The 25,913-nt window shown below is 40.6% G+C and overlaps 1 long non-coding RNA gene across 2 annotated transcripts in view; it reads right to left on the bottom strand.

Moving 5' to 3' along the window:
• The window catches only part of LOC144542309 (uncharacterized), a 710,732-nt gene that overhangs the window by 530,559 nt on the left and 154,260 nt on the right, over positions 1 to 25,913 (bottom strand). The gene's annotated exons all lie outside the window — the stretch shown is intronic.

Genomic DNA, 25,913 nt, shown 5'->3' with positions numbered 1-25,913 from the left:
TCGGTGTGTCTTCGGGTGTTATGACACACCCACTTTTCAACGTTCAAATCAAATTCCTCCCAACGTTACGTCCCGCCTGTCTTTCCTGTTTCACTCGGAAATACGTCACGATACGGAAGTTAGATACTCTCGAAATGCCGTTTCATCTCGACTTTGAGCTGGATCTACCCTCCATTAGTATTGTATACAGTGGTAGGCATGGTAAGAGTCCTCCTTCATGCGTTTATCCCGCATAACTACACAGCAACATTGTCGGTTTTAATTTGACTGAGAGCGTAAAAATCAACACTGTCAGTGTTTATATGAATCAACACCCATCAGAGATAATTTAACACTTTTTAAAAAGTGTTGAACAGAAGCCCCAGAGCCACATCAGCTCCATGAGAGGACAAACTCTCCAATGAACACTTGTCAGCTCAAGTAACTGTCACTGAAAAATCAACGCTGGGAAATTCACTGGGTGTACTGTGGTTTATAGAAGTCCTCTTCATAAGAGCCTGCGGTTTGTTGAAATGTACATGAAAAATGCACACCGTCTTAAAGGTCCTATGTTCTCCACTTTCCAGTTTTTTATTTTATGTCTTGAGGTAAACTAACAACCACTCAACCGCTTTGAAAAAAACACTTTGTTAGTCTGTTATTTCTTACAAAAATGATAATGAGTGAACCTTTGTGACGCCACAAAGTTACGGAAGTCCAAACGGCTCGTTTATAAAACGGATAGTTCCGGTCCTTGATTATGATTGGCTGAGCTGCATTCGAAGCCGTTTTAAAATACTCTATAAACACACACCTGTGACCGCATCACATCAGTATTACTGCGCCAAACAAATTGTCTGTGTCTGCGTCTGTGTGTTGCTTGGCAACCATTCTGCTAAACGTCGCTGAAGAACTACATTGCTTGGCGGAAGAATGATTATTTGTTATCAATAAATTATTGTATTTTTTGTTGCTGTGTGTTTATTTTATGAAACCTTGCCAGGTATATGTAGTAACCGTTTTATAAAAGCAATAAGCCCCGCGAGGCCGTGGTTTACAGTGATTTTAGAACAGCTCCGCTCCGCGTCGTGCCTAACAACGCCCCTTAGCTGTTCTAAAATCACTGTAAACCACGGCCTCGCGGGGCTTATTGCTTTATTAGAGGCTCGCTTTTCTAATATGGATTGTGTGGATTTAGTTGGCGATCGTGTGTTTTAATACCATGTTTAGATAGACCATCCAACTCCTTTATCATCACAGAGGCAAGGGATATGGGACCTTTAAAATGCAAATGTTCTGTGCACTAAAAGTGACAGGAATACGTTTTCCCACCAGGAAATGATTACATGAATGAGACCCGACTAGAAACAGAGGTAACAGAAGAGTGTGGAGATACTTTTTCCTTCAAGTCCGACGACACAGGTTAAATTCCCAACTCATGCAAAGAAGTTTTCTACTGTAAGTGAAGTTTTAATTTTCAGCAAACATTTGTAGCTGTGACCAGCAGCTAACTCACTCTGTTGGTTGGTCTGTCTGTCCCAAACAATTTCAACAAACTGTACTGCACATGTGCCAATGTGAGATGCAGCTATAAAGACACTATAAGCCGGCCTTTCAGTTTGGCTGGGTTGGTACAGTATTATGCTAGGTTTGCCACACCAGAGACCTGAGTTCAAAGCTCCATGACCAAAACCTAAACCCTGATATTAACCAAGGTTTCAGCTGCCTAACCCTAACCACAGTTATTTTAATTGCCTTAAACTAAACCGTTAACTAACATTTTCCAGTGACAAACAGGTAAAAATGCTATTGTCACATAATCCTTTCATGCTGGAGGAACATAATCGTCACATCATTTGCAGCTCAGTGTTTTTTTTCTGCCGAGTTTGCATGTTCTCCTGCTGTTCGAAGACTTGAAATTGATGTGATATGGTATATAACATGTATATAATAGTATGGTATTAGACATGTACATGATATATTATGGTATGTAAAGCCCTTGGAGACATGCTTGTGATAAAGTTCTACATAAATAAATGTGACTTAACATGTGATTTGCGTTTCAGAGTTTGTGCTCGTTTCACTGAGACTGTGTTGCTTCACACATTTCTCCTGCATTGTCCCACACTGATGCTGCAGGCCGGTCTGCTCTGTCTGTTATTATACAGTAAAATTAAATTAGAATATTGTATCACAGAGCTGCAGGCCGAGCAGCTGCCTGGTGGAGCCGTGGCTCTGTGTAACCTCACGCTTTATCCTGCGTGTTTGTTGACTAACTTCACCGCCTGCAGACAGAAGCAAGCCTCTTATGATGCAACCTGGCAGCTTCTGCTGTGGGCTGTCTACACACACACACACACACACGCACACACACACACGTGGGCCAAAGCTTGCAGCTAGTGTTGTGAGCCCCAACTGAGGTGAGATGAGAGATGATTTCACTGTGTGTGTGTGTGTGTGTGTGTGTGTGTGTGTGTGTGGTGTGAATATTGAGTGCAGTAGTTTACGGGTTGATTTCTCAGAGGCAATGCTGAAGGTGTCAAAGCATGAGGATGACTAACTCTGTTTCATAAGAGAAAACACTTTAGATTACAGCTTCCATTAACACAATGGAATTGAGTTCATTTCCAAAACAAAGAAAAAAACAAAAAAACAAAAAAAAATTACTAAAATGTGGTGGATCCAGCCTCTGAAAGTGTTATCAACCAAGTGCTTAATTTAGTATTATGCTTTTAAAAACACCGTCATTTTGTTTTGTCACTTTTCAAATTGAACAAAATGATTTAATTTCACAAAAACAAATGAAACCAAAGTTGAAACACTTTAACATTGTTAAAACAGATATTGGTGATCTTTTCATCCCTGGCTCCATTCAGTAGTTTGTTGTGTTTCTCTTCTTGGTGGATAACCGGCCAATCGTAGACGAGGTGACGTCACCTCCAGATGTTTCCAGCAGCAACAATGGAGTTTGATATGAGAAAATGTTTCAGGATGTAAAACATCAGCGGTAAACGTCAGGTTTTGGTGTCAGTCCCTCAGAATCAAAGAGCGAGGGCTTCTTTCTAGAGCCGCCATTTTGCACCGAGAGACGTTCAACAATCATACAGGGAGAAATCCATCGTAGAAGAGGAGAGAGACCAGTTTCTCCACCACAGGAGCAGGAGAGAGACCAGAATGCACTGCAGCAGAGAGACAGGTTGGGGTTTGAGTCACATGGTCTCAATAGATTTCATGTTGTCCATCACACATGACATCTCAGACGGATTTGATGGAACTTGGGGGAAAGATGCATCTCACCATTTTGCTCTGGCATTCGGAAAATAACAGATTGGCGACATCATTCGTACATTCCTCCATGTCTCATGTCCGATATCTCCGACACCAGAGATCCAATTTTGATGAAACTTGGGCAAATGACGCATCTCACCACTGTGTTCTGTCATTATCAACGTTACACTGAACAACCAGTGGGGAGTGCTACTATTACAGGTCAAAAACGATTGTGATAAAGAGCGGCTCGGTGGTCTGAGGTGCGTCCTGGGTTTGAATCCGGCCCAGGACCTTTGTCACATGTCATCCCCCTCTCTCTCCTAATCTGTCCTGTCTATATCTACTGTAAAAACTATCACAATAAAGGCAAAACGCCCCAAAAATAATCTTAAGTCATTTTCCCACGCTTGTATTTGCTCCATGTCGCGGTACACAAACAAGACGGCACACTGAAAGACTGCAAGTTTTTCCAGTGCCTGACTCATTTTGTGATGAAAGCAAACTGTTTCTGTTGAGAGGAAAATGTTTTTCCCGGCGCATTACTCCGCTCTATTACTGCACTGCAAAGGTCAAGGAAAGACATTAACCTGCTTCACTGCAGACTTAGTGCCACTTACACAGCCAGCAGGGTTTGAACAAGCGCAGGTCAGAAGCACAAACACAAAGTCACCAAGAGCTTCACAAGAGTTAAATTGTTCAAATAAGACCAGAAAACAGTAAATAAACAGTAAGACATAAAAAAAGACCCACACAGAATTAAAGACAGAGGCTAAACTAAGGCCAGTCTGAACAGAAGAGTCTTTAGCTGCTTTTTGAAAGTGTCAAGAGTCCACAGATCTTCAGTGAAATAATAGTTACCAAAAAGTTCACCAAAAAATGAAAATTCAGTCATTATCTACTCAGCCTCATGCAGGTGCAGCAGCTTTCTCCAAGAAAAACTGAACAAAAAATATCCATAAAATTACTCCATACAGCTCGTGCAGCATAATCCACATCTGAAGCTACAGTGAGTGGAAAAGACTGATATTTACACCATTATTTAGCGTAAATCTTCACTACAGACGTTTTGTTTTTTTAAATCTTTATTGAAAAAACATTCAAATATACAAACAGTGCAGACGTGCTCAGCATAGCCTATACAAAGAAACAAGAATATGAATTACATGTTATTCTTCTTTAAAGAGTTCACCATACAGTTTGACAGTTTTATTACTTTCTTTAGTTTTTAGAAGTTTGAGAGTCTTAATATATTCATTAAGTTCACATAAAAATCTAGTGAAATTGGCGGGTAACTTTTGTTATTTTGCATTTATGGATGTGAAATTTACCATATGGAATCAATAAGTTTACAATTAATTCAACACTAGAGCCGTTGTTTTCGAAAAACGGTCGCATGTGAATCTCTCGACAAACTTCAAACTTCAACTGGCATGAGGGTGAGAAGATAATGACTGAGTTTTCATTTTTGGGTGAACTATTCCTTCAAGTACAAAACTGGATCTGGCTGCAAAAACTGAAATTTTACAGATGCATCAGTTTTTCTGCCCTGGATCGTCGTCCTGCGTCTAAACAAATCTCCTGTGAACTATAACCTCTATCTAACCCTACATCATACCTACTCAACAGTCAGTATATGTGATGCATTGAGACTTCCATCACTCATCTTCCCCCTGAAGTAAAACTCTGTCTCTGTGACAGTGATTTCAATGCAGCACTGCATCTCCACAGGGCTTGTAATCGTGGCGTTGCAGCGCTGGACAAGGTCATTATACATCATGCAATGTATAATCAGATTTTACTATTCTACACTATTTCAATATTCTGTTTCTAATTTATCTTCTTGAGTATTACTTCAATTTCTGCGTCGCTGAAGTTCTTCTTTTTCACTTTCTTCAGTGCCATTTTTCACGCCGGAAGATTATGAATGAGGGTGTTTTCTCCTTTGCCTAATACGGCGTTTCTGTGGCGATGCCATTATGTTAATTCGTGATATTTAAGGTCCCGTGAACGCGCTTCATTGGGATTCGTCGACATACACACATGAAGGCCAACTGAAAACAGATGCTTCCGAACGTTCGATCGATCCGGCGTGAGGTTTTAGTCCGAACATTTTTTATGTGCAAATGTGAAATTTACAAACATTTAATGAATGAGAGTCATAGGACGGGTGTATTTTTATATAAAAAAATCTGGCCTAGTGCAGCTTTAAGCGGTCAGCAGTGTGCCTGTCTCTGATATACATGCTGCTACAGTAAACAGATTTCCTTCTTCACTTATGAAAATCAAATGGTTTCAAAAAGAGGCAAAAACAAACGTCACATGAGGATGGTAACTATGCAGATATTCCATACAAATAGGGAGGGAGATCCACAAATACATTTAAATCCAAAAATTCACAAAAAAGTTTAAAGACTGTGAATATGGTTAAGCTGCAAATGGATATGTTTGTGTGAAAATATTAAAAATCGACTTTAAAATGTTTGTGCTTATGTACAAATCATGACAAATTTTACATTTAATGTTTAGTTTATGTTTCTTTCCAAATGGTGGGAAGCAGATAAAAATTGCTTTGCATTTAACTGCATAATGACATAATGACAATATAAACACATTTACTCACCTATTTATAAGTCACTTAATTTTTTTTTCAAATGGAAGTCTACAGATACAAATCGCTGCATTTATCTGACATATTTCTGAGTCATGTGATATTTATCTTTGCCTCCTTTAGAAACCATTTGATCTCCATATTCCCGACACACCAATACTTCTTTTATATTTTCTTCTATAATCTTTACATTACATGAATAAGAGGAGAACGACTTGTTTACTGTTGCCTTGATTTATCTGCAGTAAGGAAAGCAGGCTTGGCTCAACCCTACACACACACACACACACACACACACACACACACACACACACACCTGAAGCTCATGGTCTCACATACCCGCCATGGAGGATAAAGGAGACTTAGAAAATGAATTACTGTTCATGTTTTTTTCCAAACATAATCTATAACTCCCCTCCTCTCCTCCTCCTCCTCCTCCTCCCCCATCGTCTTCCTTCATCCTTCCCATCCATTAAATCTAAACATCATTTACAATCCACTCCTCTCTCCCTCTATACAGCCTCTTCTTTTCCTCTCCCGTCTCCGTCTCCTCCATCTATTCCTCCCATCCGCTACATCTTAGCAGCTAATGCCCGATGTTGTACACAAACCAACCCCCCCCCCTCTCCTCCTCCTCCTCCCTCCATCTCTCCCAACTATCCATTAAATCCTCCTATCCATTTAAACGTTACAGTCAACCTCCTCCTCCTCCTCCTCCTCCTCCTCCTCCTCCTCACATCTCTCCTGTCGCTCTGAACACGATAAACAAGCCGCTTTTCCTCTTTTTGTCAACTTAATGTCCCTGAACATTTAATTTCCCGTTGTCCTTTTTTCTTCCACTGCCCCATTTACAGTTTCACAGCTTTCATTAGCTGTGTTCAAATCGACAATAATTTGTTTTTTTCGCCGGCTCTTTGTTTCTTTATTTTGGTTGTTAAATTGGTCGTCAATCCAATTCCAGGCAGCATTAAAAAGCCCTTCAAAAAGTCTGAAGTTTGGTTTTCTGAAACCCGCAGATAATCTCCTTTGTCCTTCCTCCTTCTCCTCCTTCCGTCCATTAAATCACAAAATCTATCCGAACATCAAATACAAATACCCACTCCCTCTTCCCTTCTCTTTCCCCTTCTCCTCCGATTTTCCTGTTTTCCTCTAATCCCTCCTTCCATCCACAGCTGATTGTCATCTACAGCTCAACTCTCTCCCTCCTCCTCATCCCATTTGTGTAATCCTTGGATCTCTTTGTGTTTATATAACCCACATTGTCTCTGCTGTTAAAGTTAAAGTCATCTAATTGAATCTAATGTGCAGCCTACTCCTCCCTCCACCTCTTCCTCCTCCTTCCTCCTCCTCCCCTCCTTCCATCCCTCGGATTTCTCCTAAACTCATTTCAGGAGGGAAAAGGAAAGTTGTCTAAACATCCCAATCCTCCTCTACTCCTCTTCCTCTCCCTCCTGTCCATTAAATCCTAAAAGAAATATATGTAAACACCATGTACAACCCAAACCTCACTCCTCCTTCTCTCCTCCTCTGTCCTTCCCTCACTCCTTTCCTTTCCATCTTCCTTCCAAATCATACAAGCCGACCCTCCTCCTCCTCCTCCTCCTCCTCCTCTCCTCCTCCCTGTCCATTAAACCCTGAATCTCAGAGGAAATAAAGCAGAAACTAAGGAAGACCATAACAGTGTTGGAGATTTCCGTTTGCCGTCCCTCAGACTTGCTTCTGTCCGTTTTATGTGTGGTTTATATGTGTGTGTGTGTGTTTGTGTCAAGGTCATAAACTAAAACTAAGATGAAAACTAGGTGTTAAAAAACATTCGGTGTCACAAACTGAGATAAAAAATAAAAGCGAGACCCTGTGAAAAAACTGAAACGGTCTTGTCCACTTGTAAAACGAACTAAAATAAAATAAATCCCCTTAAATTTCCTAAGTACCTTTTTTTCCATACTGTACAACAACATCTCATACATTTTCTGTATCCGTTCCTTCCAACGCCTCATTGAGGCTCCAGCTGCTGATACTGAGTGAAATATATTTTATTTTATTTTATTTTATATATTTTCCCTGTAATTCAGCCTGTTGTATTTGGTATCGTTGGAGACCTTAGGAGTGTTACTCACTCACCTTTTCCCAGCTGGTCCAGAGATCCAAACTGGCAACCTTCCAGCCAGAAGCTGCTTCTCTAACCTCCAGACCACCGCCGCCACCAAATTTTAAAATTTACTCTAGAGATTTTTTACATTAACTTTGTATTTTTATTATCATCTGTCACTGATTTTTGTTTCTCCATGGTACGTGCCAAACTAAAGACATTTTCACTTAACATTTTACATTTTTCCATGGAATTGGAATTATCATCAGCAGAAAGAAGCATGGTTTGGTCATTTTGTCGACGCAGGTTCTGTGTTACTACATACCTTTCAACACAAATCAACAACATGATATTGAAGGCTGTAATGTCTCTCCAGTTGCAAACAGCAGGAGACTGGTTGTACTGGGCAGAGGCCAGTGGTCACTGTGTGGAACTGAATGAGATTTGCAGCAGGGCGACACTGGGAAAGAAAAGTTCTCTGCAAATCTCCCCTTGATAAATCTACCTGCTGTATTCTAATCAAGCTGCAGACCAGGAAAAAGCGTTCAATCTGAAAAGTGCTATTGAGTTCTGCTGCTGCTAATGGAGACTCCAGCGATGCTCATCTCCTGGTCTGCATTAAATTGCTTTGCTGAGGATGAAGCCGTGATGTGAGATCATTACAAGATTCAGTGGCCATTAGATGTGATGGTGTGTTGAATGGTACAACGTAATAGGATGGAGGAAGCGCAGTAATGTAGTGCTGCATTCTTGTCCCTCGCCCCACCTCCTCCTCCTCTCTTTTTCTATCATACACACACAAACTCACCGAAGATCTATTCTCACACGTGCGCTGTTTTGTCGGGTGAAAACTTTTTATCTCCAAAATGTCAACTTCTCCGACCTTAGAAAAAGAGAGTTGTTTTTCAGTGTTTTTCACTTGACGACGGTGCATTTTTTGGTTTATCTACACTATCAGCCAGACAGACACACCTGACTGAATGTTTTATGTTTTTCATTCTCTTAAAGCCATTCTGATCTAAAGGCTTCTGCTTAAATGCTTGAAATGTGTTTCTTAGACAAATATAAATAGTGAAGTTGATGCCTATGTATGAATTTCTTTCCAAAGACTTTGCCTTTCCATCAAGGCAAAGGGCGGCTACTTTAAAGAATCTAAAATATAAGATAGTTTTGATTTGTTTGACACTTTTTTGGTCGCTGCATAATTCCATTTGTGTTATTTCATAGTGTCTTTACTATTATAGTAAAATAGTAAAACTAAAAAAAAATGGGTGTGTCCAAACTTTTGACTGGTAGTGTACACTGCCCATAAAACAAAATAAATTATTAAAAACAATCCTATCAACGCCCCACAGATATTATGGTCATTTTGTGCTATGAGGCAGTAAAAATCGTACTTATTGCCCCTTTAACCCGTTCCCTCTGTGTTTCAGGTCCATTCAGTCGTGTGGTTCTATAAGAAACACCTGGACGGCCCGGAGGAGACCAGAGTGCTGACCGATCACCATGGCAACAAGCTGCTGGACAAATAGTGAAGTTGATGCCTATTTATGAATTTCTTTCCAAAGCCTTTGCCTTTCCATCAAGGCAAAGGGCGGCTACTTTAAAGAATCTAAAATATGAGATAGTTTTGATTTGTTTAACGACTTTTTGGTCGCTGCATAATTCCATTTGTGTTATTTCATAGTTTTGATGTCTTTTTTTACTATTATTCTAAAATGTGGAAAATGGTAAAAATAAAGAAAAGCGTGACTGGTTGTATAATTTGTTTTGAAAAGATCTCATAAACCCAAGGGTTGTACAGTTCTCTCAACCCATAGAAGACCAACTTGAATGGAAGTTGAAACATCAAGGTGTGGCAAGCAGGAAGAGTTAGATTGAGCGCCGGTTGGGAGGCGGAGAGAGCCAGCTGGTCAACGAGCCACACCTGAGTCCCATCAACCTGACTCTGTGTGTGTGTGTGTGTGTGTGTGTGTGTGTGTCCCAGTAGGTGGAGAGCCAGAGCCAGATGAGGAACTGAGCTACCAGACCGAACCAGAGGACCACAGTGTTGCTCCAAGCCTGAAACGGCTCCATCTGACGGACAGCTGAGCCCCCGCTGGGAGAGCAGCGGAGGTTACAGCAGCGGTGGAGCTTCTGTTTCTGTTCTGCTCTTTTGTTGTTTGATCTGTGACAAATAAAATCACAGAGCTGGCAGAACCGTCCACAGCGTCCCGCCATGTTCCCTCCATGTTCCCTCCATGTTCCCGGGGTTTGGCACCGCTGTGACGGCGATCGATGACTCTGCAGGAAGGACGCCGTACATCAGTAGACCGGATCTTCAAACAGAACGTCATTATATAAACAGGCTGGGAAAAAAATCTCAGTCCTTTTCACAATTTGACCTGCTCCCTTCACAATATCAATTAAACCATTATTAAAAACTGCTTTCTTCTCCTATTAGTGAAGCTCTTCAATTCTGGGAGATAAAAGGCGATTGACTGTGTAGCACTTATGTTTGTGTAATCACTGTGTTGTTTTGTCTGTTGTCCTCTCTTTATGTCCAAGGCAAATTTCCCCTCGGGGACAATACAATTGATCTTGATATTGATCATGGATCTCGAACTCCAGTGTCCTGCAGGTTTTTGTTTTTGTGTCTCAGGTAGATACAGACCAAGGCTCTTTATCAATATGCGTTCCTGTGTGTTCTTGTCCTCCATGAAGCGTTTTACACAATATTTAACCACCGAAGCAAGATGCCAAAACAAAAGAACGAAAGGAAAGGGAACGAATAGAAAAGAGTGCAAAGTCGATTCTTGTGTCCTTGTGGAGAACGTTCTGCCCAAGTCGTCTTGGAGAGAACGATCTTCTCATAACAGTAAGAATAGAGAAGCTTCCTGACAGTAAGGACGGATCTCGGCATTCTTGGAACCGATAATCACCCTTTAACTGTCATGGAGGAACAAAAACCTGCAGGACTCCGCACGCTCTCGAGGACCGGAGTTTGGGACCATGCAGATGGTTCTGTAGGTCTGATTATCAAATCCAAGAACGCCAAGTCGCTACTTGTGTCCTTGTGGAGAACGTTCTTCCCAAGTCGTCTTGGAGAGAACGATCTTCTCATGAAAGTGAAACAGAGAAGCTTCCGTACAGTTTCAGACGGACTGTGTGCTTCACGTCATGCGCCGTTGTCGCAATGAATCTTGGGGCTTTCAATTCGTTCTCGTCGGTCAAGTCTCCATCCGATGCATCCTCAATATTTTGAGGTTGGCAAGGAGACTTCCGGGGTTTCTATCCGTCCTCTGTCCTGTTCGTTCTTTTGTTTTGGAATCGTGCTTCGGCGGTTAGATATTACGTAAAAAGCATCATGGAGGACACAAGAACGCACAAGAACGTACATTGATAAAGAGCCAAGATCTTTGTGGATGACGCAACAGTTTGCTTCCCTGGTTCGGTCTTGCAGCACGGTTCCTCATCTGGCTCTGTCTCTCCACCTACTGAGACACACACACACACACACACACAAACACACACGTACGGTCAGGTTAATGGGTTCAGGTGTTGCTCGGTGACCAGCTGGGTCGCTCCTGGCTCTCTCCGCCCATCGCTCGCTCCATCCCCGCTCCGCTTCGACATCCACCATTCGAACATAAAAACACATGAACACACGTTTCCAAAGCTCCGAATATCTCCAAAATCTAGAGGATCCAATCTGTCAAAGAGTTCTCATCTTGTCAAACGAGGATTTGTCTTCCCTATTATCCTTTAGTAAGTGACATTTGTTTTAATTTTGTGTTGTCAGTCATTTTATAAGAATAGATGTCATTTTTTCCTCTCACAAACAAGCACAGGCTGCACACACAATCTCTATTTGTCACTCACACACACACATTTACACACACACACAAACTCAGTCATGCATACAGCCACACACACACACACACACTCACACACACACACACACACACACAGTCTTCTTGCTTGCTCTCAGACACACATACTGTACACCCCGACAAGCACACTTACACACATTATCACACACTGTCTCGATCTGACACACACACACACACACACACACACATACACACATCCTTAAGTGCGGAGGGTTGTAATCATTTCCTCCAGCTGAAGTTCAGGCGGCGGGACACAGCGAGGCGCACGCTGTAGTCTGATGTTCAAAATGTCAGCCTATTATTGACCGCAATAACAGAGCTGTCTGTGTGTGTGTGTGTGTGTGTGTGTGTGTGTGTTCATACATTTCTAAAGGTGGTTGGAGGGCAGGAAATGTGTGAGACCCCTGAATGAGGAGAGCAGGAGGCCCGATTCCACCTCAGCGAAACGTCATTGTCCAGTATCGATTCTCTTTTCTGTCTTTTCATTCCTTTCCCTCGTGTGTGTGTGTGTGTGTGTGTGTGTGTGTGTGTGTGTGTATTGATATATAACAACGTCTGTTGTTGATGCCGACACCGGTTGTGTAGCAGAGTGATGTTGTTACACTAGATTATAAACAGGGACCCTTACTGTGAAATAAAATAGCAGGTGAGGTCTTTTATTTTGAAGAGCAGAGTTGATCAACACTGTTCTGTTTTTGTTTTTTTTACATTTTTACCATGTTTTATTATTTCTATCATCCAGATGAGTATTCTGTATTAATTTTCTTTTATGTAGAAATTGTGCATTTTCTTCAAAAAGAGATATTTCATGTTGGAGAGGAACTGCTCCTGTTGTGTTGGATCTGTGGACGGAGCAGACAGCTCTGTGTGAAACTGTTTATTCATCACTGATATCTGCTCTGCTACAACAGATGGCTAATACTGTAATAAAGCACTGAAACAGAGATCCAGACTGACAGGGTCCTCACTGATATATAACACAACAAGCTGCTGCCGATAGGCCGGTTCAGACATCTGGTCACAGGTTGAATTGATTTTAGATGTGAAATCTTTATGTGAAATTTGTATATAACATTATTATCTTGTTTTTTATTTATTTGTGCTGTATATTTTAATTTTAAAAATGTCAAAATTGTATTTTTATATATTTTTTTATATTTTTATCTCTATATTTTATTCCTATTTCTATTGTTTCTGCGTTGAGGAGTTATTCTTGATGTATTTGAATTGTAGGCTATATTTAAATTTTCCTATTTCATCATGCACTCAAAAACAACACCTGCTACACATAGCTACACATTTGTGTTCTGGATGTTCAAAATTGCAACAGTAAACCAGAAGGCTGCTGATCCAGATCCAGAGAACCATGCAGGTCCAGAGAACCATGCGGGTCCAGAGAACCATGCAGGTCCAGAGAGGCTGCAGGAGGCTGCTGACAGTCAGAGTGCTGGTTTCTGTGCCGACTCTGCTTCTGCACAAAGGAAAAACCAGGAAGAGCTTTTCATGAACGTTTTCAGAAACTCAGCCTGTGTGGAAATTGCTGCAGTTCTCTCGAGGGAAATCCATGTGAATTTGTCTGATTCAATGCAGAACAAGCGAAAACAAGCGGCGCTCTCACAGAGAGCCGGGGAAAAGGTCAGCGAGCAGCGTTTAACAGCGGGGGGTTAAGGAAAGGTCCGGAGACGTAGCGTATGAGAGCGTCCGCTGAGCGCTACGAGGTAAATAAAGGTGTTTTCTCACCGCGGGAGTCCGCTGTCCAGAAGGGACGAGCACAGAAACCCGACAGACAGAAACTGGAGGTTTGAGTCTCTGTTCAGCTCAATGAGGAGAGCCAAGGCTGTAAGTTTGACTTGGGAAGTGGTGAGGACACAAACTGGAGGGGAGTCTGGGGTCGACCGAGCATAAAGGCTAACAGCTAAGCTAACCGTACCTACTGAAGTGTCACCGGTTACCAGCCTCACTTTGACAGATCTTTCTCCTGCTGAACGTCACATGACCCACAGTGACAAGTGAAGAGGCAGGTAGCACGTTCACTAGTTTAACAAGTTTACTGGTTTAACAAGTCCACTAGTTTAACAAGTCCACTAGTTTAACAAGTTTACTGGTTTAACAAGTCCACTAGTTTAACAAGTCCACTAGTTTAACAAGTTTACTGGTTTAACAAGTCCACTAGTTTAACAAGTCCACTAGTTTAACAAGTCCACTAGTTTAACAAGTTTACTGGTTTAACAAGTCCACTAGTTTAACAAGTCCACTAGTTTAACAAGTTTACTAGTTTAACAAGTTTACTGGTTTAACAAGTCCACTAGTTTAACAAGTTTACTGGTTTAACAAGTCCACTGGTTTAACAAGTCCACTAGTTTAACAAGTTTACTGGTTTAACAAGTCCACTGGTTTAACAAGTCCACTAGTTTAACAAGTTTCTGGTTTAACAAGTTTACTGGTTTAACAAGTCCACTAGTTTAACAAGTTTACTGGTTTAACAAGTCCACTAGTTTAACAAGTTTACTGGTTTAACAAGTCCACTGGTTTAACAAGTCCACTAGTTTAACAAGTTTACTGGTTTAACAAGTCCACTGGTTTAACAAGTCCACTGGTTTAACAAGTCCACTAGTTTAACAAGTCCACTAGTTTAACAAGTTTACTGATTTAACAAGTCCACTGGTTTAACAAGTCCACTAGTTTAACAAGTTTACTGGTTTAACAAGTCCACTAGTTTAACAAGTTTACTGGTTTAACAAGTCCACTGGTTTAACAAGTTCACTAGTTTAACAAGTCCACCAGTTTAACAAGTTTACTGGTTTAACAAGTCCACTAGTTTAACAAGTTTACTAGTTTAACAAGTCAACTAGTTTAACAAGTCCACTAGTTTAACAAGTTTACTGGTTTAACAAGTCCACTAGTTTAACAAGTTTACTAGTTTAACAAGTCCACTAGTTTAACAAGTCCACTAGTTTAACAAGTTTACTGGTTTAACAAGTTTACTAGTTTAACAAGTCCACTAGTTTAACAAGTCCACTAGTTTAACAAGTTTACTGGTTTAACAAGTCCACTAGTTTAACAAGTTTACTAGTTTAACAAGTCCACTAGTTTAACAAGTCCACTAGTTTAACAAGTTTACTGGTTTAACAAGTTTACTAGTTTAACAAGTCCACTAGTTTAACAAGTCCACTAGTTTAACAAGTTTACTGGTTTAACAAGTTTACTAGTTTAACAAGTCCACTAGTTTAACAAGTCCACTAGTTTAACAAGTCCACTAGTTTAACAAGTTTACTAGTTTAACAAGTCCACTAGTTTAACAAGTCCACTAGTTTAACAAATTTACTCGTTCGCTTCATCGATTCTGCCATTATGTTGGAATGGGACGGGGTGAGAGCCGCTTTTATACAGCGAGAAAAGCTGCTGAACGGAGCGGGAGGAGCTTCGTTCAGGAGCGGAATCTGACAACAAGCTTTAGAAAAGAGGAGAAAACAGCAACACAGCTGCTGCTGCTGTGGATGTTGGTTTATATCATTATGTCTCAGTGAATCTCCACATAACACACATTAGTTTCAGGATTGGTTATATGTCACTTACTGCAGGTTTAACCGCAGGTTAAGTTAGAAACATGCAGTGTAAAAATCTTTCTACAAGGTTGTAAAGGTTCTAGTTCTGCACTGAGGGCAAACAGCTTATGTGGTCGTGGTTGTGACGGGTTACAGTAAACAGGTAAATAATGCAGAGACCAAAAAACCCTCTTCTCTCACACACACACACACACACACACACACACACACACACACACACACACACACACATTCTTTTTCATCCAACCACAAGTGGGGATTGAGTCAGAACATTGGGTGCATTATTTAGAAAAAGCCCTTTCTGTTCTCTCTCTTTGACACAAGCGTACACACACACACACACACACAGACAGACACACACACATACACTGACACACACTTCACAATGTATAATCACCAGGTGACACAAGTGTCATTTTGGAAAAGGTCAGCAGGCATTTCTCCTCCCTGCTCCACTCACTGCAGAGGAGAGAAAAATGACAAGGCAGCGAGGGAACAGTGATGCTCTCTCTCTCTCTTTCTCTCTCTCTGCTATCTGTCACTCACCCTTTCACTTTTCTCTCTCTCTCTCTCTCTCTCTCTCTCTCTCTCTCTGGCAGATTGGAGTTTTAGTTTAGCAAACATGTCTTCTCTGTTGAACTATACCAGTTGGCTGTAGGTTGAATTATTATTGTTTCATATTAATCAGTGATAAGGAGTAACATTTATTTATATGAAAATATTGCCAATTATTATTTTAACTGGTTTATTCTTGGCAACAGGGCGGTGGCCACACTGACCCGTCTGTCTGTCGTCTCTGATCATGTCAGTTTATTTCCACTGACTGATGATGCTCCGTCTGTCAGATTTCCATCTGTTTTGACATAAGTTCAACCAGCTGAACTTTTTCTGGACGGGCGGATTCGTCAGCGTCCGTTCAGCCAATCAGAATCGTTCCTACGTTTGTTCTGTAGAAACTAGCGACGAACACAGAGACGACGGTCCGACCGAAACAAAGATAAAACAGAGAAAGCCTGGTGGAGCGTTGGGATGACTGGAGGTTTCCAGATCAGTTTCTTATTGAGTTTATACAGTAGAGTCTGTTTCTTCTGTTTTCTATCAAGCAGCTCCGTTATGAGCAAAGCTTCCTGTTCTTCTGCCTCGCCGCCATGTTGACGCTCAGAACAAACCAACACACACACATCTACTTTCTCACTCACTTTGCCAATCTCGAAATATCTTTTATTGGCATGGAGGAACACTAATATAAACTGTATAGCCACAATGTCGCATAATCATATCACAATTATACAGAGGAGTGATTAGACTATTCATTCTGGCAAAACAAACAACTATTGTTTAGTTGTACAATTATTGGTAGAAACAAGAATATTTTGCATAAACTTGGTCTGTTGCTCTCAGTCTCCCTCTCTCTCACTGAGCATCTATTGGCATGACTGTATTTTCATTCATTGTCTGAGAAGCAAATAATGGTTTGCATGCAGCGTACATATGCTGATGGATTATATTTGGGCAAAATGAAATAAAGAAAATGCTAAAATACAAATAGGTCTCCATAAATAATATTAAACAGTTTCCTCGGATGCTTGTCCACAAAAACAGCCAATGAAACGGCAGCAAGCGACGACCTTTGACAGAGCGGAGCGGACTGAAGCGGACCGGACCGGACCGGACCAGAGGCTCCTGGTCTGCATGAGCCATGAGCCGGCAGCCGCTCAGAGGAACAGACTGGTGACCCAACACGGTCTCACGGCAGTTCATGAAATAGTCACGAAAATTTAATCTATTGACTCGTGTACATGGACACGATTTTGCCATTTTTTTCGTGAAATGAACACGACCTAGAAACAACCTTTTTTTTCGTAAAATGAACACGACCTAAAAAACGTGCCTCCACCACGAATTTGAAAACGTAAGTTTAGGCAAATAAAACTACTTGTGTTACGGTTATGGTTAGGCAACTAAAACAACTTGGTTAAGGTTAGAGAAATGGTTTGGTCATGGTTAAATAAGAAAAACGTTTGTTAAAAATTTAACGGTTTACGGTTGAAATGTACTTTGAACACGCTGGGAATCGAACCCCGGTCGTCGGCATCGAAGGGAAACGTATACGCCCATCCGCCACCGTTTTATTTCAACGTCACACTACTTCCTGAGTCCTGACTGACAGAAAAAAAAAAACTGCCGGCACGAAAGATACTTTCAATTGAAATACATTAGTTTGAAAGTCGTTCTGAGAGTCAAGAAAAAAATTGAAAAATCGTGTCCATGTACACAAATCAATAGATTAAATTTCGTCACTATTTCACGAACTGCCGTGAGACCGTGTTGGGTGACCAGAGGCTCGTCGGCTCGAGTCCCCAGACTGGCTGGGAGAATTATGTTTTCCCCCTCAGCCATCACTTTCAGAGTTATCCCAGTAACTTATGTTTCCTCAGACCTCCTGTATCTCGCACATCACTATCTCAGTTTGGTTTTATTCATACAGGCTCCAGGATGTGGAATTCATTCACTCACATTTTTTACCGACTTGTACACCTAAACAATTCGGAAAAGCCTTGCGGTCGCTTCTCTTGACGAGTCTTTATTCTACACACAGTTTGCTCAGATGAACTGGATTTTTCCTCCAAGCGTTTCAGCTCTTCCACTCTCAGCTTTTCTTTCTTTATTTATTGTATTTCTTACTTTTTTGTTTACCTAGTCACTTTGGAAATACTCTGAAGACTATGTGAGATTTGGTGGATACACATAGTTTGATGTATTTGTATGCATTATTTCTTTATGGATTGCCTCTCTTCAAGCCTTTAGGGGGTTTTGAGGGTTTCTCCTACATGTTTCTCAGTAAATCTTCTTCTTCGTCTTTTTGTAATCATGTCTAAATAAAACACTTTTTTCCTGTAACAGTAAAGTAAGGCCTTACTGTGCAGGTGCTGATCTAACAGATCGCTCGTTACTTGCGTTTAAATCTTCAGCCTCTTTAACTCGTGATATCTGTGACAGATTCCTCTCATCTTCTGCTGCCTTCAAGTCCTGTCAGAAATATCAGAATCACAGCAGAACGACATAAACGAGCCGACAAATTGGAAATACGGAAAGTCTGAATTTAATGCTGCAGCTCTGTCTTTATTAACAACCTTAACAGAAAGATTTAGTGTCTGTCATTATTTAGATTCTTCTGCTGTAATGAGGCTTCACTCCAAGATTTATCTTCCCAATGAAGGCAAGTAAGACTAGCACAATCGTTTAGAGTATAACGCAATAGTAATGTAACCAGCAGTGTAACTAATTACTTTTCCGAAAAATAATTTCATTTATTGCTTTTGTCCAGTACCAACACCCACACTGAGTAACGCTCTCCAACACATCACATCAAAACAATACAGAGAAATGACGAGGCTGACTGGTAAAACAAACAAGAGATTAATTGACTACAAAACTTATTAGTGTCTCTGCTGCTGTATCTCTTTCACTCTTCATCACTCTATCTGTCTCTCTCTTCATCTGTTTCTATCCATCTCTCTGTTTCTCTGTATCCGCCTTTCTTCCTCTCTCTCTCTCTCTCTCTCTCGCTGTCTTCCATCATTAAGTCTCTCGCTCTTCTCCCCTCTGCCACTAATTATCGTTCATTAGTCATTGCTGCTGCTATTCCTAGACCTGCTGATTGCATGGTTACCAATTAGTTAGTGGTACATATGAGGATGTATGTGTGTGTGTGTGTGTTTGTGTGTCTACATGCATGATGATGTGTGTGTGCAGGGTTGGATGACAAAGTGACCCCCCCTCCCCCAACACACACACACGCACCAGTTCCTGGAAATGTCTTCTGTGTATACATATGTGGGCATGTATGTACTGTATATGCATGTCTATAAGAATGAGTGTGTATATAATGAGGTTTGTGTGTACAGTCGATGCAAGAATGTATGTATGTATAATGTAGGTGAGTGTGCGTGTGTGTGTGTGTGCACAGGGTTGGATGACAAAGTGACCCCCCCCCCACAACACACACACACACACATGCACACACACACATGCACACACACGCACCAGTTCCTGGAAATGTCTTCTGTGTAATTCCTTTCCTTTCCCTCCCATCAGCGTCTCCACGGTCAAGTCGTGTCATGTGACGTTGAGGCAGAATTACATGTATGACCTTTCCGTGTTTCTTCCCTGAGGATGAAATGAAACACAAAGGCCAAAGGAAGAAACTGTAATGGCCACAGTGGCGTTGGCACTTAAAGGGGCAATAAGTATGTTTTTTTTTCCTGCTCCATTTCACAAAATGACCATAAAATATCTGCAAGGATTGATAGATTCATTGGATCATTTAATTTAGGGCCTAAATTAAAGGAAGGAAGGAAGCGTCAGTGGGAGGGGCTTATTTAAATATTAATGAGATACGGAGGAAGTGGGTGGACAGCAGTCTGCACTCGGTTGTGAAGGAATATTCTCTGTCTGAGAAAAGCTTTAGGTGAAGCAGAAATTGTCCAACACCTTAGGCCTACTACCTGCTGCCTTGACACTCTGCCTACAAGGTTTTTAAAAATGTTTTTAACTGCATAGCATCAGATGTACTACAAATAGTCAATAGCTCTCTTCAGTCAGGCCTTTTTCCAAAGGCCCTGAAGACCGCAGTTATAAACCGCTTTTAAAAAAGTCTAATCTGGATGCCTCATTGATAAATAACTACAGGCCCATATCAAACTTACCTTTTTTAGGAAAGATCATTGAGAATGTTGTTTCTCAGCAACTCAACACTTTCTTGGTGCAAAACAATTTCTTCAGTGTTTTTCAGTCTGGATTTCGACCTCACCACAGCACCCAGACTGCACTTGTGAAAGTCTTAAACGACATTCACCTGAGCAGTGACGCGTCAAAAATTTTGGTTTTGGTATTACTGGATCTCAGTGCTGCATTCGACACGGTTGACCATAAGATATCGCTCGACAGACTGGAAAAGTGGGTGGGACTCTCTGGCACTGTGCTGAATTGGTTCAAATCGTATTTACAAGATAGGGACTACTTTGTATCGATTGGCAATTATGAATCTGAGCGAATAAAAATCACATGCGGAGTTCCTCAAGGGTCCATTCTCGGTCCTCTTCTATTCAATATCTACATGCTTCCCCTCGCTCGGATCAGGGAACATTATAACATTTCCTTCCATATGCAGATGACACACAACTCTACATAACAGTGTCACCACATGACTACAGTCCCTTACATTTGCTGAACAACTGCATTGAACAAATCAATGAGTGGATGTGCCAGAATTTTCTACAACTGAACTCAGAAAAAAACTGAAATGATTGTTTTTGGCCCCAAAAAAGAAAGATTGAAAGTCAGTGCTCACCTTGACTCCATGACACTAAAACCTACAAAACAAGCTAGAAATCTTGGTGTAGTTATCCTAAATTAACCCTAAATTTCAACAGCCACATAAAGACAACCACAAAATCAGCCTACTACCACCTTAAAAACGTAGCAAGAATTAAAGGATTTTTATCTAAACAAGATACAGAAGAACTAGTTCATGTGTTTATTTTCAGCCGGCTAGACTATTGTAACGGTGTCTTCGCAGGTTTTAGCAAAAAATCAGTCAGACAGCTGCAGCTCATACAGAATGCTGCTGAGTCCTCACTAACACCAAGAAAATGGAGCACATTACACCGGTCCACAAATCACTGCACTGGCTTCCTGTGTGTCAAAGGATAGACTTTAAAATCCTATTACTAGTCTATAAAGCACTAAATGGTCTCGGGCCCAAATACATTTCTGATTTGCTTGTACGTCATGAAGCACCCAGACCCCTCAGGTCATCTGGGACAGGTTTACTCATCTGGGACGGGTTTACTCATCTGGGACAGGTTTACTCAGGACCAAGCAAGGTGAAGCAGCTTTTAGTTTCTCTGCTCCCCACCTGTGGAACAAGCTTCCTGAATACCTGAGGTCTGCTAAAACTGTCAGCTCATTTAAATCAGGGCTTAAAACATTATTGTTTACTGCGGCTTTCCAATAAATTAAATACCTAACTTCTTTTTAATCTTTAACTATTTATTTGCTTGTTTTTGTTTTTATTGTCTTTTAAATGCAATTTTAATGTCTTTTTGTCTTCTTGCCTTTAATGTCCTTTAAATGCAATCTTAATGTCATCTTAATGTCCTATTTTCAATGTATTTTTATGCCCTTGTAAAGCACTTTGAATTGCCTTGTGTCTTAATGGTGCTATATAAATAAAATTGCCTTGCCTTGAAGCAGCCAGAAACAAGTTTGACATAAACATTTCTAGAAATCAAAAAAAATTGTCTTGTCCAGCAACATCGGCCAAAAGGTAAAAGAACTTTTTTTCTCCATTTCATTTTAATATTCTTTTTCTTTTTTTAGTTCATTTGCACATACTGTACAAACAAAAGGATAAAACACAAGAAAAATAATACATTTATACAATGAAAACACCTCAACACCTCAAAAGAAAAAAAGGAGAATAAAAGTCAAGATGACAAAGACAGAACTAAACTGGGCAACAGAAACTGAATGAGAACAAAAACTCAACACAGATGAGATGAAAATGATACAAAAATTTAAAAAACAAAAGCAAATCAATGAAAACAGCCCTGATTCAGATAATGATGATGACATCATAGTGAAACATGACGGAAGGGAAAGTGAAAGTGTGGCTGAAAATATTTGACAGTACATTTTTCCATAGGGTTAAAGAATAGGATATTGATTGAACGTGGATCAATACCATTTTTTACCCTATCGATCTGGAATAAGTGCTGTCGTCAAAAAGTAAAACTAACTGCAAAATTATTTTTGTTCCATTTGACATTTTAGACATTTAGACGACAGGATTATCCGGAGCGACTGACAGTGAAGCAACAGCAGGAGAAGCTTTAAACTCCTTGATCGCCAACCTGCCAAGCAAACAACAGACAGGAGGTCAAAGGTCAGCCATCGCACCAGTGACCCGACCAAGGAAAAGGTTCAATCCAAGTCACTATAAATCCATTTTGGGGTCAAAGAACATTCCCTTATGTCAATATTTCAAAAAATACATCTGATTATATCATCTAAAATATTATTATTTTATGAGCATACCTCTTCAGTGAGCAAAATCCCTATAACATTACTTATTACTTAATAATAAATCCATAATGAGCGTCATTTTCATGATAGCAATCCTTTTGTCATTTTTTGCATTTTTAAAACATAGAATATTTTATTTTGGAACATTTCATTTTCCAATTGAGTCAGAGAAAAATAGGAAAATAATTCTGGCTACTTAAACACATTTGTACCAGTTAGGAAACTTATGTTAACTTATCAAATGTGATATGAAAAAATCCATGTGATATGAATAAAATGTTTGCTCCCTAGTTCTTTTGTACATACTGTATGTTTATTTTTTCACTTGCACCTTTAAGTTGGACAATAAATTTGCTTTGGAACTAGACTTTTTTTTTTTTTCCTCGCCTTTTGTTTGCAGTTTGCAGAATTATTTCCCTATTTTTCTAGTTTACAATAATTAGATTCTTGCACCTTTCCTTTTTTCTCTGTTTACCAATTCAGTTGTGGAAATAAAAAAATAAGCAGATAAGAACTGCTTTGAATGAACAAAAGCACGTAAGTGAGGAAGGGACGAACACAAAAAGTCTTACAGTATATGCCCTATTTTATGTATGTATGTATATTCCAGGCTCACTGCTCTGTTGTTGTTTATGTTTATGTTTATGGAAACCAGCTCAACCGTATCAATGTGCCGTCGTCTTCCGTCTCCGTTCTCCTCAAGCGTGACGTTCTCCTCCTGCATCATCATCGGTCCGGACCTGGAAGTTCAGAGCTCACAACCCGCCAGGCGGAGGTTAAAGGTCAAGACGTCTCCATGGAGACGATCTCTGCTCTGTCATACGATCTGATGTATGCAGGAGCGGAGAGACGTTTATGGAATTTAATGGTCACATTTGCCCTCGGGGAATGGAGGGGTGTGTGTGTGTGTGTGTGTGTGTGTGAAAGGGATTGTTACTGGAGCCACATGGTGCGTGTGTGTGTGTGTGTGTGTGTGTGAGGGATTGTTACTGGAGCCACATGGTGTGTGTGTGTGTGTGTGTGTGTGAGAGGGATTGTTACTGGAGCCACATGGTGCGTGTGTGTGTGTGTGTGTGTGTGTGTGTGTGTGTGTGTGTGTGTGTTTTGCTGGGTATGTGGTATACTATTTAGTGTACAGTGATATACTGTTTATTTATTATTTATTATCTGTCACTGCTTTTAAATCACAGCTGAAAATGTACTTTTTTAAACTTGCTTTTTCCTAATTGTTTTATTCTTCTTTTCCGTTGGCTTTTATTGTTTTGTGTCTTTTTATGCTATTTCTTTTTATTTATATAATGTCATTGTTTTTTTGGTGTTCAGCACAGAAAAGTGCTATATAAATACAATTATTATTGTTATTATGAAAGTATTATTATTATTATTATGAGTTTTCTTTTGCAGCAGGTTTATACGTACACATGGGAATTAGCTCCTTAGCTCAGAGGCACTCCGGCAGCCTGGGGATTGAACCAGCCACTGTCTGAATACTCACTGGCCTCCTAACTCAAGCTTTTAGTGCACAATTTCTTTCTCTGCTTCTTCTACACGCGTGATTTCTCTTCATGATCTTCCTCCTGTCATGAATAATGGTTTTTGCTGCAAACTTCAAGTTTTGCTTTGTTAAATCAGGAAGGAACCTTATTTAATTGTATCTGGAGCATCAGTGATTTCAGCAAATTTCATTATCCAGTGCAAATGTGTTTAATGAAACGCAGAGATTGGGGGTTAATTCATTAATTACATGCGGCCCCCACATTATACCAGTCCCATGATTATAAGGAGACTTTTAGCCCTGAACCGAAACTGGTATTAAAACAGTGACGGATGTGGAACCAAAGACAAAATTACCCCCAACTTAAAATGCTGTTGAACTCTGGTAGTGTCTTGGGTTGTGTCTCTTCCTCCATGATAAAACCCCCAAATCAGTGATTCTGTGATCTGTTGCTCCGGTAGAGCAGACTGGAGAATTGTGTTTTTTTTCTCTCTCCATTCACTGCCATTGTATGGAGGAACAGTCTGAAAATCACTTCTAGCACATAAAGGAACGCCGACAAAGCAGATTCTGACAATATATAAAAAATTAGTCATGCTGCTGATTATTTTGAAGTGAATCTCTTTATTAAACCTTTCAGTTTGAACAAGTGGAACACAGAGATCCGGTCGGAGGAAACTTATGCCCTTATTCAATTCCTCAATCAGTAGAGCAAGGCACTAACAGTGTCAGGCTTGTATAAGGCACTTTGGATATAAGTGCCCATGTGACACGTTAAAATAATATATATTATCCATTTTAACTATAGAGCCATAAATGTTAATAACATATGTGCTCATGGTAATGTAAGGCGCTTTGGTAGAAGCGTCCATTAAATGCATATATGTAGATGAAAAGAGGGAGCGTGGGAGGGAAGGGGGATGGACAGAGCACCATTTGTTCGTTATGCAATGAAAAGGTGAAAAGGAGAAAAAGAGAGTGAAAGGGAAGGGGAAAGAAAAAGAGGATGAAGAAGTAGAGAAGAAGAGATGAGGGGAAGAGAGTTTGGCGGGAGCTGGGAGAGGGCAGAAATGGGAGGTGCTGCAGGGGAAAAGGTGAGAAAAGTTAGGATGAAGAGGCAGAGAGGGAAGGAGGGAAGGAGGGTCAAGAGAGGACAGAGCCGGGCCGTTATGTAAGGAAAGGGGAGGAGAGGACACACGGAAGAAGAAACGAGGGAGGAATGAGAGGAGGGGTTGAGAGACAGGCAGGAGGACGGAGAGATGGAGGGAGAAAGGGGAGAAGAGAGGAGAATCAGAGGGAGACATCAGAGACAGGAGGCGTGGGAGCGCGGTTCTCCGGTTCTCCTCTTTTCATCTCTGTAACATCAGAGGGAACCGAGAAGACGAGGGAGAGCAGAGGGGCGGAAAGAGAGAGAGAAGGAGAGAGAGAGAGAAATACCCTTTTTATTGAAGTATAACTGCTGTAAGTACTTTCAAGGGTAAGGCTTTCAAGATTCAGGCAGCCAGGTAATTTTCCACAGACTCTTGTGTCTTGTCAAATTTAACGAGACATCGGCAAACTTCAAAAAGAAATGGGACTTTTTCACCAACATGGCTGACGTACTTCTGCTTCATCTTTGTAGAGTATAGATCGCTTCTCATCATTGCCAGCAATGTTAAGAAGCAAACTTTCTGCCTTCTCTGACACTTATTCTGTGTTTCAACATAGTGTGTAACACAATACTGATGTCGCTGAGAGATCTTTCTGTTTCTGTTGTCAGACGACTAGAAAACAGATTTGATCGAGGGTCACAAAGTGCTAACAGCTCAGAAATGACCATTAGCCTTGGTTAGCTAATTAGCATTTTGTGACCCTCAATCAAATTTTTCCCACGCCGCAGCCGAGGGCATCACGCGGTAAATTCAGGTCAGCGTGGTAGCATTAGCTGTAGCTTTGTGAAAACAGA

This window comes from Centroberyx gerrardi, chromosome 14 (genome assembly GCF_048128805.1).
Source record: "Centroberyx gerrardi isolate f3 chromosome 14, fCenGer3.hap1.cur.20231027, whole genome shotgun sequence".
Classification (NCBI taxonomy): Eukaryota; Metazoa; Chordata; class Actinopteri; order Beryciformes; family Berycidae; genus Centroberyx; species Centroberyx gerrardi.
The sequence above is the reverse complement of the archived record's forward strand: the minus strand, read 5'-3'. Positions and strand labels throughout refer to the sequence as shown.